The following is a 13006-nucleotide window of genomic DNA, read 5'->3' on the forward strand; positions in this document are numbered from 1 at the left end:
ATTACAACACACTGCCCATGGACCCTGGCAATAACATCTATTAGAAGTGTATTTCTCATTGCTAAATTCTGGAGGGAAAAGCAGTAGTTTATTTTTCATTGCATTTATTTATCTCAGCTTTTATATTGGAGAACTTTTCTAGAACTTGGATTAATGGCTTGAAAACTGCATCTCAGCATTTGCCTTCAGATCATTTGACTGTCTAGAGGGATATCTTAAGTAGGGCTACATTTTACTGACATACTTGCAAGATCTAATTTTCAATTTTTCCTGCATTGGGAATAGATTAGATGAACAGATTACTTTTTCAATCTTTCTGAGCTTTTCAAAACCTATATCCTTTGTTTCTTCGGGTTTCTTATTTATTGTTTTACCGTGTATAATTCTGATCTTTCCTTGAGACTCTTAGCTCCCAATTCTCTATTTTTCAATGTACTCATACAAACAGAAAAGTAATAATCATACTAAAGTGGCAAAAATTCTGCAAGAGTTATAAGATGGAACATATTTCTTTAAAAAGGAAAATCAATATTTAAGTGGGAATGTGTGCAGATGATGCTTTGTCTGATAATTTGTTCTGCCAGGATCTGGTTTAAATTGTATATCCCTCAGAAGGCCAATTTTTTTCTTCTTCTTTTATGTCTTTGATTTTTATTTTAACCTTTGTTTGTCCTGCAAGGTTTCAAAAATTTGTACTTTATGGCTCCTTATCTCCTGATATTCCAACTGACCAGCTCTGCAAAAAAAGATTAAAAATGACACATGCACACAAAAGCACACAACCCCATTGGGAAGATGTTACTTGCACATCGTGCATGCATTTATCTTTGTTTCTGTGAGGAGGTTCTGCATCAGAGCCTGTTTGTTTCATGCCACACCTGGAACAGTATCAGAATCTCAAAATTCTTTCCAAATTAGCCCAGATCTAAGCAGAGAATGTATCTTGCTGAGTATGCAGAAAGTCTGTCAAATAATTAAACCACTCACCAGTGCTAAAATTTTTGGAATTTAATTGCCTTTGTCCCTGGGAATATGGGGCCTATTATAAGTCCAGTAAGGAATAACATCTTTATTCTGACTTTTTAGAACTTTTCATTATTGCTGTATTTTTTAATGACTTTAAATGGTGGAAGATTGTCTACTAAATCACTCTTCAGCTGATGATGTTTTAGGACACTCTTGGTTTTCTGATTGGCTTAAGATTTTTGTGGGCTTACTCTTCTATATATAAAGCATCCAAACAATTTGGGTCTAGTTTTGGAAAGGTATTGATTAGAAAAGTGACTAGATGGACAGACCTTTTGTTTTCAATGACTGTATGTCAACAGTAATAACCCTATGTCTATGGAAGAAGTTTGGGGTTACCCGCAATTCAGAATTGTTCACTAGACTGTAGGTTCAGTGTTCTTGAGAAGAGACAGCTAGCTCTAAGAAACATGCTGAATTCATTTATCCAGCAAATGTTTGCTGAGTATCTACTCTGAATTATTCACTGTGAAAATACTGGAAAGACAGACTGGTTTATTACCTTTATGAGATTACAGTCCAGTGGAAGATGTAGAAGTTAATCAATATTTGCAGTGTCTGATCAGTGTTTTGATGAATGAACTTATTTCCATGGAGGTAGGAGGGCTGATGAGTCTGCAGTCAGGTAAGACCTCCTAAGGAATTAGAAGAAGGAATTTACAGTTAGTGTGGGGAGATGACCATTCTAGGCTAGAGAAGAGCATATGCAAAGATTCTAATATGGGAAGAATGTGGTCTCTCGTGAGGGAGAGAAAAAGGATAATAAAATCCAAGAGTTACCAAAATAAATATTTTTTTCTGATTCAAATACCAACTTCTAAGAACTGTATAGAAGAAAAATCATGAGAGAAATAAATTTATTAATATTCATAAACTTTGAGTTATAGAATCCAAATTCATTTGTGAGAACCTTATAAATTTTGATTTAGTTCAAGTTTGGCATCAACTTGATTTAGGAAAGTGTATTTCAACATTGTTGCTCTGACTTTCCGAGTTGTTAAAGTATCTTTCAGCTCCCACTTTTAGCAATCTGAACTTTTACTCTCAATAGCTTGTCATACAGTTCAATCTACAGCAAACTAAAAGCTAAATCAATCTTATTTGTCCAAGAATTTACCACCAATATAAGGTGGAAAGGTTCTGTCTCTATATCCTCTTATGTTTTATTTCCTTTTCTTTCATTATCTTCTAGTAAATATTTTCATTTGCCAACACTGCCTTTAGTTGTCAGCTGAGGTTTCTGCTCCAAACCCTTTACTCTGTCTGGCTTGCTATTTCTTTTTATCTTTATTAGCTTCTCATATCATTCTGGAAGGAAGAATGTTTCCAACTCTTTTCACTGACCCTACTGCTTAGCATGGTCCCTAGAATATGTTAGATGTTTAATAAATGCACTCAAATATTTTTTCAGAAATGTCAGTGAGAATTCTTCCTTCCTATTTTCATTTGGAGGCTTATTTAAAGGGGGGAGGGGTCTTAGTTTTAGTCTCTGCTTTATACCAACTCCTTGGAATAGCATCTGGCCTATAGTAGGCACCTTATAAATATTGATTCAATGAATCAATTATTTAATTAGTGTTCATATTTTCTAAAGCATTGTACATGAACAAAACACCTGAATATTGGTGGCATTGTAATGAAATTATATCAAAAAATCTTTTAAGGAAAAAGCTAAAATGACATGGCATTTACTTCTAAATACTTTCCTGTTATTTAGCAAACTATGTGCAGTGTCATTTTTTCAGTACTTGCTACACATACCTGATATACTGGAGGTTACTGTTAGGGAATTAAAATATACCTGAATAAATAACATTTTAATTCAAGATTATACTGCTATGAGACCCTTAAGTGACTACATTTACTGATGATGCTGGCTATGGTCCAAATGTAAAATATCAGGGTTATTAAATGTACTTGTTGGCATTTAATCTGCTAATTATTGTTTAAAGAAAAAGTCCTTGACATTTCAAGAGTTATTTCCAATCATTGCTGTTACAGTGACTGTATACTTCTTTTCCCTTGCCAAAAAAATAAAGGAAAAATAAAACATATAAAGCTATAATAGCAGAAAATGAATATTGTCATTTGATTACAATAACTTTCTATGGAATAACAGCCATGGTGGTAAAAAGGCAGCCCAAGAATCCCTATGTCATGAGAATCACTCACCATTACTTTAGGCAGGTGGCTATGCACTCTTGGTGGTACTTAATCAGGGTGACCACTATAGTGTATAAGTGAGTAATTGGTAAGAAGTTCTAGGCTGGTTTAAGCTCTCATCTACAAACCAGTGAAACAGGAGTGATTCCCTGCAGAATTCATACTCTGATATCTCAATTTTCTTCCTAGGATTTTTGCTGATGCCAAATATGTTCCCCAGTATAAGCTTAGACAAGAATCACACAATTAAAAGGAATAAATTTCTAGCATTAGAAATTAATTATGTATCAATACTTTTGAGATTTCAATTAATTGCAAATATAGAAACATTTTTGTATTTTGATTCAAGTAAAAACTACTATAAAAAGAAGACAACTGGGGCAATATGAGTCGATTTTGATGATATTAAGAAATTGTTTCTTTTATATAACTGTGATGATGATATTACTATGTTTAAAATGGTCCATTTACAAATAAAATTATATGATATTTGGGATTGGTTTCAGAATAATCCAGCAAGGAGAGTTGGTGCAGATATGAATGAACCAAGATTGATATTGAGGCAATAATCATTTAAACTAGGTGATGGGTCCATGAAGTTCAATATAGTATTCTCTTGTCTTTTGTATATATTTTACTTCTATAATAATTTAATACAAAAACTAGAAGCAAAATTCTCTTATATAAAAGAGAAGCCTGAGTAGGGAAAAAAGTATGTTCTTTACCATAAAGGTAAGGAGAAATTAAATCCACCTACACAGAGCTTTCTCTCCTCGATCTATGTTGCATATAGTAACAGAACTACCAGTTTTAAGCAAATATTTTTCTATCTATTCTTTTTTTACTCAACTATATTTTCAGTTAATTGAAGGAAGCTACTTTCTTTAGATATTTTTAATCTTCTCCAATATATAGAAGCAGAAGCATATACTTTATTAGTAATTTTTAACTAGAAAAAGTAAAATGGAAATTTCTATTAGAGTGACTGCAGTATTTAAGACCAAAAACAATGTAAATGGATGAATACATTAAGCAGATGAAAACTCAGGAAGGATTTTATTTTAGCATACTACCCTAAAACAGAAAGTGGTAAACAGAACAAAAATCTCAAAAAGAGGGATAGTTAGTCAAAGGAAGAACTGTAAGCAGAATAAATTAAGTGGAGGGCACCTAGAGATGATGACAAAATACAATTGAGGTCATAGAAAAAATATTTAATTTATGCTGTGCAGCAGGTACTAAAGAAGTATATCTAAAGCAGCAAATAAAATACAATTATTTTCCTCATAGAAACTTCTTTTCCCAGGCTTATTGAGGTATTATTGTCAAAGTTATACGTAAAGACTACAACATGATTATTTTATATATGTACACATCAGGAATATTAATTAAGACACCTATCACCTCTCATATATACCTTTTTCCTTTCTTGATGAAAACATTTATGTTTTATTTTCTTAACAAATTTCAGTTTTGCAACAATGCATTATCAACTACATTCACCTTATCGTACATTAGTTTCTCAGACCTTATGCATCTTGTCACTAAAAGTTTGCACCCTTTTACCAACCTCTCCCTATTTCCTCCATCCCCTGGCAATCACTTTTTTACTGTTTTTAGAAGTTTGTTTAAATGTTCCATATCATTCAGTATTTTTCCGTCTGGCTTATTTCACTTAGCATAATGCCCTCCAGGTTCATCAATGTTGCTGCAAATGACAGGATTTCCCTCTTTAAAGCTGAATAATATTCCTCTGTGTGTGTCTTATTTTTCTTGATCCATTCATCCACTGACAGACATTTCTATACATTGGTTGTTGTGAATAATACTGCAATGAATGTGGGAGTACAGATACCTCTTAGATATGGTTTCATTTCCTTTGACATACACACAAAAGGAGAATTACTGGATCATATGGTGGTTCTAGTTTTTAATATCTTGAGGAACATCCATATTACTTTCCATAGTGGCTGTACCAGTTTACATTCCAACCAATAGCATACAGGGTTCCCTTTTTTCCAGATATTTTTGAGCATTTGTTATCTTTTTTTCTTTTTGATATGAGTCATCCTAACAGTCATCCTAACAGTCATTTTGTGAGGTGATATTGTGATTTTGATTTGCATTTCCCTGGTGATTAGTAATGTTGGACATCTTTTCATGTGTCTATTGACCATCTGGATATCTTCTGTAGAAAAAATGTCCATTCAGGTCTTTTGCTACTTTTTAATTGAGTTACTTTGGCTTTTGACTAATCAGTTGTAAGAGTTTCTTGTATATTTAAATATTAACCCCTTATTGGATGTATGGATTGAAAATAGTTCCTCCATAGGTTGACTTTTCATTTTGTTAATGTTTTCCTTTGCTGACCAGAGGCTTTTTAGTTTGATGGCATCACACTTGTTTGTTTTGCTTTTGTTGTGGCTGTCCAGGTATTTGTGTCCTTGGAAAAATTAAACTTTATGAGCTTCAGTTAGCTCATCTGTAAACTGGAGAGAATGTGTGACCATGACATTGTATAGGTCATGTTAGCAAGCTCTAATAACATGTTGGTTACTATTATAATATATACTTTAATGAATTCTTTTTGGCAAGGTAGTTAATGAAGGTATTATTATAGTACAGAAAGATTTGGTGAAAGGATAACAGGAATACAAGAAAAGGAATGTGATAAAAGTTATTTTGTCTTCATTTGTTGATGGTTAACATTTTGCCGTTCCTATAAGTTTAGTATGTAAAATGGTTTTATTTGAGATTAACTAGTTAGAAAAAAGTAATATTTAATGCTATTGTTCCTGGTGAGGAATACACATCATTTAAGAGAATATCCACCCCATAACAGTCGCCCCATAACCCTGGAGTGCTGAATGTGCAAAAATTGACATGTATGATGATAGGAAAAAAGTTTTCCTGGTAGATTTGGATATCTGTTCATACAACTGACCCTTGAACAATGAAGTATATTAGGGGCAGTGACTCCTACATAGTAAAAATCCACATATAACTTTTTGACTCCCCCTACAACTTGATTACGAACAGTCTATTGTTGACTGGAAGCCTCACTGACAATAAGCAATTGATTAATACATATTTTATGTTATTTTTATCATATACTGCTGTCTAGAATAAGGAAAATGCTATTAAAATAAAAGAAAATGCATTTACAGTACTATATTTGATACTATAAGCTTATGTCATTTGTTTACAAGATGAATCATCTGTCAGTACTTGCATCAATATTGTCTTATATGATACAAAACACTGTAGATGTTCTGTATCACTAACACTAAACATCAAAAATGGAAAGACATTGTGAAAAAGAAACATTTATTTACAGGTATAGTGATTTATGCTTTGATAACAAAGAAGCAGCAATAGTATACTTTATGATAGCTTAATGTAATTGATACGATTGCTTCAAGGTAGCCTACCTTGCATAAATGAATTATTATAAAAATGTTACAGCATACAGTATTATAGCATATTCATAGTACAGTATAGGAAACAATGTTAATTTGTTTTTTGAAAAACCACTTACCAGTGATAATAGGCTGATATAGTTTCTCCTTTTGGGGGAGAAACAGAGGCATACCATATGGTAATATAGTTCTTCAAAGTCATGAAACCATAAGAAAACACATTAATTTTATATTAAGTATCACTCACCTTATACCTATGTCAGGATAGGCTAGTCACTTCCATACAAGCCTTGCACACGGTGTTCTACATGATGAGTACTTAGGCCATGAGGATGATAACACAAATATGTTTCCTATAGTTCTTGCCATTTAGTCACTAGATTTTTAATTGAAGACACATGCATATATAAGTTTATGAACTATAATACATATTTGCTATTCACTAAGTGGAGGTGGATCATCATAAAGGTCTTCATCCTCATCATCCTCATGTTCAATAGGCTGAGAAGGAAAAGGAGGGGTTGGCCTTGCTGTCTCAAGGTGAAAGACGCACACACAGTGTAACCTCATGTAAATATGTCATAATTTCTGTCTGACTTTTTTTAAAAAGATTTTATTTATTTATTCTTGAGACAGAGAGAGAGAGGCAGAGACACAGGCAGAGGGAGAAGCAGGCTCCATGCAAGGAAGCCCAACATGGGACTCGATCCCAGGACTCCAGGATCACACCCTGAGCCAAAGGCAGACGCTCAACTGTTTAGTCACCCAGGTGTCCCTCTGTATGACTTTTTAACTTTTTCATTTCTCTAAAAATGTTCCTATATGGCATCAAGCCTTCTTTTTTTCAAGATTTTATTTCTTCATGAGAAACACAGGAGAAAGATAGAGATGTAGGCAGAGAGAGCAGCAGGCTCTCTGTGGAGAGCCCGATGAAGGACTCGATTCCAGGACCTCGGGATCACAACCTGAACCAAAGGCAGACATTCAACCACTGAGCCTCCTAGGTTTCCTGGCATCAAGCCTTCTTCCACTGTTTTAGTTTCAGTGCTCATGTCCTAGGAGGGTCTATGTCATAAGTCAAAAGTAGTCTTGAATAATTGGAACCCTCTGCCAGATTGTCCGATGTCAGTTTGTTGTCTGGCACTGCTGCTTCTACACCTTCTTCATCATCATCTGGCACTGGGTTCAGAAGCATTCAGCTCCATCAAGTCATCTTCTGTTAATTAGTTCTTTAATTTCTTCACGATCCATATATTGAAACTCTTGACTCCTCACTCTTTTTTTTTTTTTTTAACAATATCCACAATCTCTTTTAAGATTTCCTTGGTTGGTTCTATCACAAATCCTGTGAAGTTATGTACAACACCTGGATACTGTTTTCTCCACTAAGAATTGGTCTCAGGCTCGATGGCTTTCATGGATTTTTCAATGATGTAATCCCCTCAGATTTTCATGATGTCCTATCAGGATTCTCTTTCATACCATTTACAGTCCTTTCCCTAGAGTACCATGTGTAAAGAGCCTCAAAAGTCCTCATGATCCCCTGATCTAGAGACTGAATTAGAGACATTATGTTTGGAGGCAAATAAACCACTTCAACAACAACTTATTCTGGACAAAAAAAAAAAAAAAGGTCCCAAAGGACATAGATTAGTAAGGAAAAGAAGCGAGCACTAGGATTTAAGGCAGGAAGGGTTAAGCTAACTCTGTTTTGTGCAAATGCAGTTGGGTTTATGATCAGGACTGCACTTATCTATAAAGCTGTTAACCCCTGAGCTTTAAAGAGAAAAGATAAATACCAGCTGCCAGTCTTTTGGTTGTACAACAAGAAGGTATGGACAATAGGAACACTTTTTCTGGATTGGTTCTTTTTTTTTTTTTTTTTTTTTTTTGCACCAATAACAAGTGGAATTTATTACAGGCATGCAAGCATAGTTCAATATTTGAAAATTAAATAATATAACTTTTCATACCAATAGGCTAAAGATGAAAAACATATAATTACATCAATTAATGCATAAAAACACTTGACAAAATCTTCTATCTATTCATGGTAAATAAAACTCTCAGAAAAATAGAAATATAGAGGAATTAACCTATAGATCATTTGGGGGAGAACTGACATAGTTACTATGTTGACTCTTCTAATGATAGTTCTCTAATCCATCAACACAGTATGTCTCATGATATGATGTGAGCATGTGCTAAAGAGCATTTACAAAAAGTCTACAGCTAACATGATACTTTATGATGACAAACTGAATGTTTCCCTCTAAGGTCAAGAACAAAGCAAGGATATATACTCTCACCACTCTCATCCAACATAATACTGGAAGTTGTAGCCATTGTGTTAAGGAAAGCAAAAGAAATAAAAGGCCTACAGATTAGAAAGGAAGAAGTAAAACTGTCCCTATTTGCAGGTGACATGATGGTCTAAGTAGGAAATACAAGGGAATCTATTTATGAAACTTCTATAACTAAAAAAAATAAAACTTCTATAACTAAAAGGTGGTTCAGCAAAGTCACAGGACACAAGATCAACACACAGAAATCAACTGCATTTCTATATACCAACAATGAACATGCAGAAAGTGAAATTAAAAACATGACACTATTGATAGTTATTCCCAAATGATGAAATGATTTTGTAATGCACTTAACAAAATTTGCACAGAATCTGTATGCTGAAAATAACAAAATGCTAATGAAACAAACTTTTAAGGCCTAAATAAATGGGGAGACATACTGTGCTCATGGAATAGAAGTTTCAATACAGTAAGAAGGTCAATTGTACCCAAAATGATTTATAGATTTAATACAATTCCTTTTTTTTTCTCTTTGCTCCTTTTTATTTTATTTTATTTTTTTAAATTTATTTTTTATTGGTGTTCAATTTACTAACATACAGAATAACCCCCAGTGCCCGTCACCCACTCACTCCCACCCCCCGCCCTCCTCCCCTTCTACCACCCCTAGTTCGTTTCCCAGAGTTAGCAGTCTTTACGTTCTGTCTCCCTTTCTGATATTTCCCACACATTTCTTCTCCCTTCCCTTATATTCCCTTTCACTATTATTTATATTCCCCAAATGAATGAGAACATACAATGTTTGTCCTTCTCCGACTGACTTACTTCACTCAGCATAATACCCTCCAGTTCCATCCACGTTGAAGCAAATGGTGGGTATTTGTCATTTCTAATAGCTGAGTAATATTCCATTGTATACATAAACCACATCTTCTTTATCCATTCATCTTTCGTTGGACACCGAGGCTCCTTCCACAGTTTGGCTATCGTGGCCATTGCTGCTAGAAACATCGGGGTGCAGGTGTCCCGGCGTTTCATTGCATTTGTATCTTTGGGGTAAATCCCCAACAGTGCAATTGCTGGGTCGTAGGGCAGGTATATTTTTAACTGTTTGAGGAACCTCCACACAGTTTTCCAGAGTGGCTTCACCAGTTCACATTCCCACCAACAGTGTATGAGGGTTCCCTTTTCTCCGCATCCTCTCCAACATTTGTGGTTTCCTGCCTTGTTAATTTTCCCCATTCTCACTGGTGTGAGGTGGTATCTCATTGTGGTTTTGATTTGTATTTCCCTGATGGCAAGTGATGCGGAGCATTTTCTCATATGCATGTTGGCCATGTCTATGTCTTCCTCTGTGAGATTTCTGTTCATGTCTTTTGCCCATTTCATGATTGGATTGTTTGTTTCTTTGGTGTTGAGTTTAAGAAGTTCTTTATAGATCTTGGAAACTAGCCCTTTATCTGATATGTCATTTGCGGGGCCCCTCCCCCTTGGATGCCTTTGTTTCTTTATTTCTTTTTCCCCGTCTTCCTACCTTGAGAGAAGCGCGAACTCTTCTCACTGTTGCATTCCAGCTGGTCTCTCTTTAAATCTCAGGCCGAATTGATAGATTTTCAGGATAATTTGAAGGTTTTCTAGGTAATTTGGTGGAGACAGGTGATTTGGAGACCCTACTCTTCCGCCATCTTGCTCCTCCTGGATTGGTTCTATGTATGCTTTATCCCTGAAGTCAGGGAGTACCTTACCTAGGTACTAGTCTGTAAGGGACAGACTTTTACAATTCTCTTGATATTAGACAATGCCACTGGCTACCCAGACCCATAAGTCCAACATAACTTTTCATCTGCAATAAAAACCTGTTCAGGCAGACATCCTTTCTCCTCAATGATTTTCTTAATGATGTCTGGAAACTTGTCTTTTGTCTCTCAGTTGATGGAAGCTGCTTCTGCTGCTTCTCCTGTTATCTTTACATTTTTTCAAGCCAAACCCTTTTCTGAAATTAAACCCCTCTGGCATTAAATTTTCCAGCTTTAGATCCTTCACCTTCCTTTCACTTAGGATTGTCATATGATGACTTCACTCTTTCTTGAATCATGTTAGTGACTATAGGTATACTTTTCGTGCAGCAATCCTGCCCCCACATAAAACCTATATTTTTCAATACAAGATAAAAAGTGCAAAGTTTTGTATTTTGTAAAGAGTGCAAAGGTTTTGCTCCTGTTGGCATAGCAGCAGCAATGACTTCATGATTTCCTTTTAATTTTTATTTTTAACAGTGGTCCTTACCTGAAACTCATTTATCTTGAAATGGTGTGCAACTGCAGACCTCAATCTATGGTACATATCAAGCAATTTGACTTGTTCTTGAAATGTCATGACTTTTCTGTGCTTCTTGGGAGCACTTTCAGCATCACTGTTGGCACTTTGCATAGGTCTCCTGGTGTTATTCAAGGCTTACGGTATTGCACTAAACAGTACAAAAAATAAATGGAAATCATGAGAGATCACTTTTTACTGCAAAATGCAATGTATTGAAGAGACAACATGCTCATATCTCATGCAGAGATAGTGTCACACAGCATTTTAAGTGGATCCTAGCAATACTTGGGCTCACCACAACACCAGGAGGTGGCTATGTAATTATTGCAGTAGTATGGTATATACTACAGTTAATTTTATCAGTTTATTTAATCCTCATCTTTACATTTGTTTACATTTCTCTTGGCAGAAATGGCACTATGTTGGTATGTAAGTGTGTATTGTAAGTTTTAATACATTTAAAAAACTGATAATATATTTTTGTATATTTTATGGTAGTAAATGACATAGACAGTATCTGCATCTATTTTATGTATTCATGACATATCTTTGTCTTAATTTTGATATTTCTAGGCTACCTGGTTTATTTGCAAGTTTTTTTTCTTCCATTGAATCTCAATAGTTGTTTTTAACATTGAGAATTTAATTATTAAGAGCTTCTCTAATTTTAATTCACAGTTGCTATCTTCTGGATATATTGTTATTTTGTTTATTAAGCTTTACCTACAAATATCTTTTGCTTTTAGAAATAACAGATTTGCTAACTGCTAGATATTGCATAATGTATTTATAAATCAAATATGATAATTTCTCACTTTTTTTGAAATTACATCTTGATTTGTCATGGGTTGAGTAAAATGTTTCCTATTATAGTGGTAGGAGCTAGGAGTTTTATAATTCTGAAAGGCTCTATTACTTGTTCTTAAGCAATAAACTTACAAGGTGGATAAATTTGTTATAGATCAAGCTTGAGATCTCTTTCGTGGTAATGAGTGGAACAAAACTCCAAATGAAGTGCCAAGGTCCCAGGTTTCCTGAATAAAACTAATCTGAGGCTGATGAGTTTCATGCTCAGCACTTTTTCTGTGCCTCTGCCCTATTTACTCCATTTTATTCTTTTTTTTAATCTCTTATTTTGACATAATTTCAGATTTAATGAAGAGATGAAGAGAACAATATAAAGAATTCCCTATATTCTTTACAGGGAATGTTGGAAAAAGCTGCTATTTGGTTTTTGATGTATTCCTTGAATCATAAGTATTATTTTATTTCAGCCCTTTTCTGTTTGTCACCTGTATGCTTATCTAAATGTCTTTAGGAAAAAAATGATCATTAAATTTTAATAGTTCATTGCTAGGTGTTTAGTTAAATTCTTTATGTTCATGATCTCATTTAAATCCTTACCATAATTATACAGTTTATTTTTAGACATGTGAAGTACGTTTATTTCACTAAGCTCAGAAAAATAAAAATACTCCCCTAAGGTCACACAACTGGTAAGAGTCAGAGCTGAGATTCCAGCAGAACTCTTTTGACCTGGGAATGAAGGATTAACCACTGATTATACTATTATGCAGTCTTGTAAACCCACAATTGTTGGTTAGAAGTAAACTCCAAGTTACCTGAAGGTGAACCTCTGTTTAAAAATAACATTGTCAATGACAGTAAACTCTCTTCAGAGATTAAAAAAATCAGTAAACCTCAGTCTCACATTTTTGAGTAATGGAGTAAACCAAATTATAGAAGTGAAAGACAAACTAAGAAAAATTCAAA

At 34.3% G+C, this 13006-nt stretch overlaps 1 long non-coding RNA gene across 1 annotated transcript in view; it reads right to left on the reverse strand.

Moving 5' to 3' along the window:
• LOC144320534 (uncharacterized) overlaps positions 1 to 13006 on the reverse strand; it is a 538453-nt gene that overhangs the window by 28616 nt on the left and 496831 nt on the right. The window contains exons 3-4 of the long non-coding RNA XR_013386167.1: positions 11201 to 11381; positions 1529 to 1661 (exon numbers count right to left, since the gene is read on the reverse strand). This is a non-coding gene — a long non-coding RNA (uncharacterized LOC144320534). The remainder of the gene's footprint in view (positions 1 to 1528; positions 1662 to 11200; positions 11382 to 13006) is intronic.

Source organism: Canis aureus, chromosome 9 (assembly GCF_053574225.1).
Source record: "Canis aureus isolate CA01 chromosome 9, VMU_Caureus_v.1.0, whole genome shotgun sequence".
Lineage (NCBI taxonomy): Eukaryota > Metazoa > Chordata > Mammalia > Carnivora > Canidae > Canis > Canis aureus.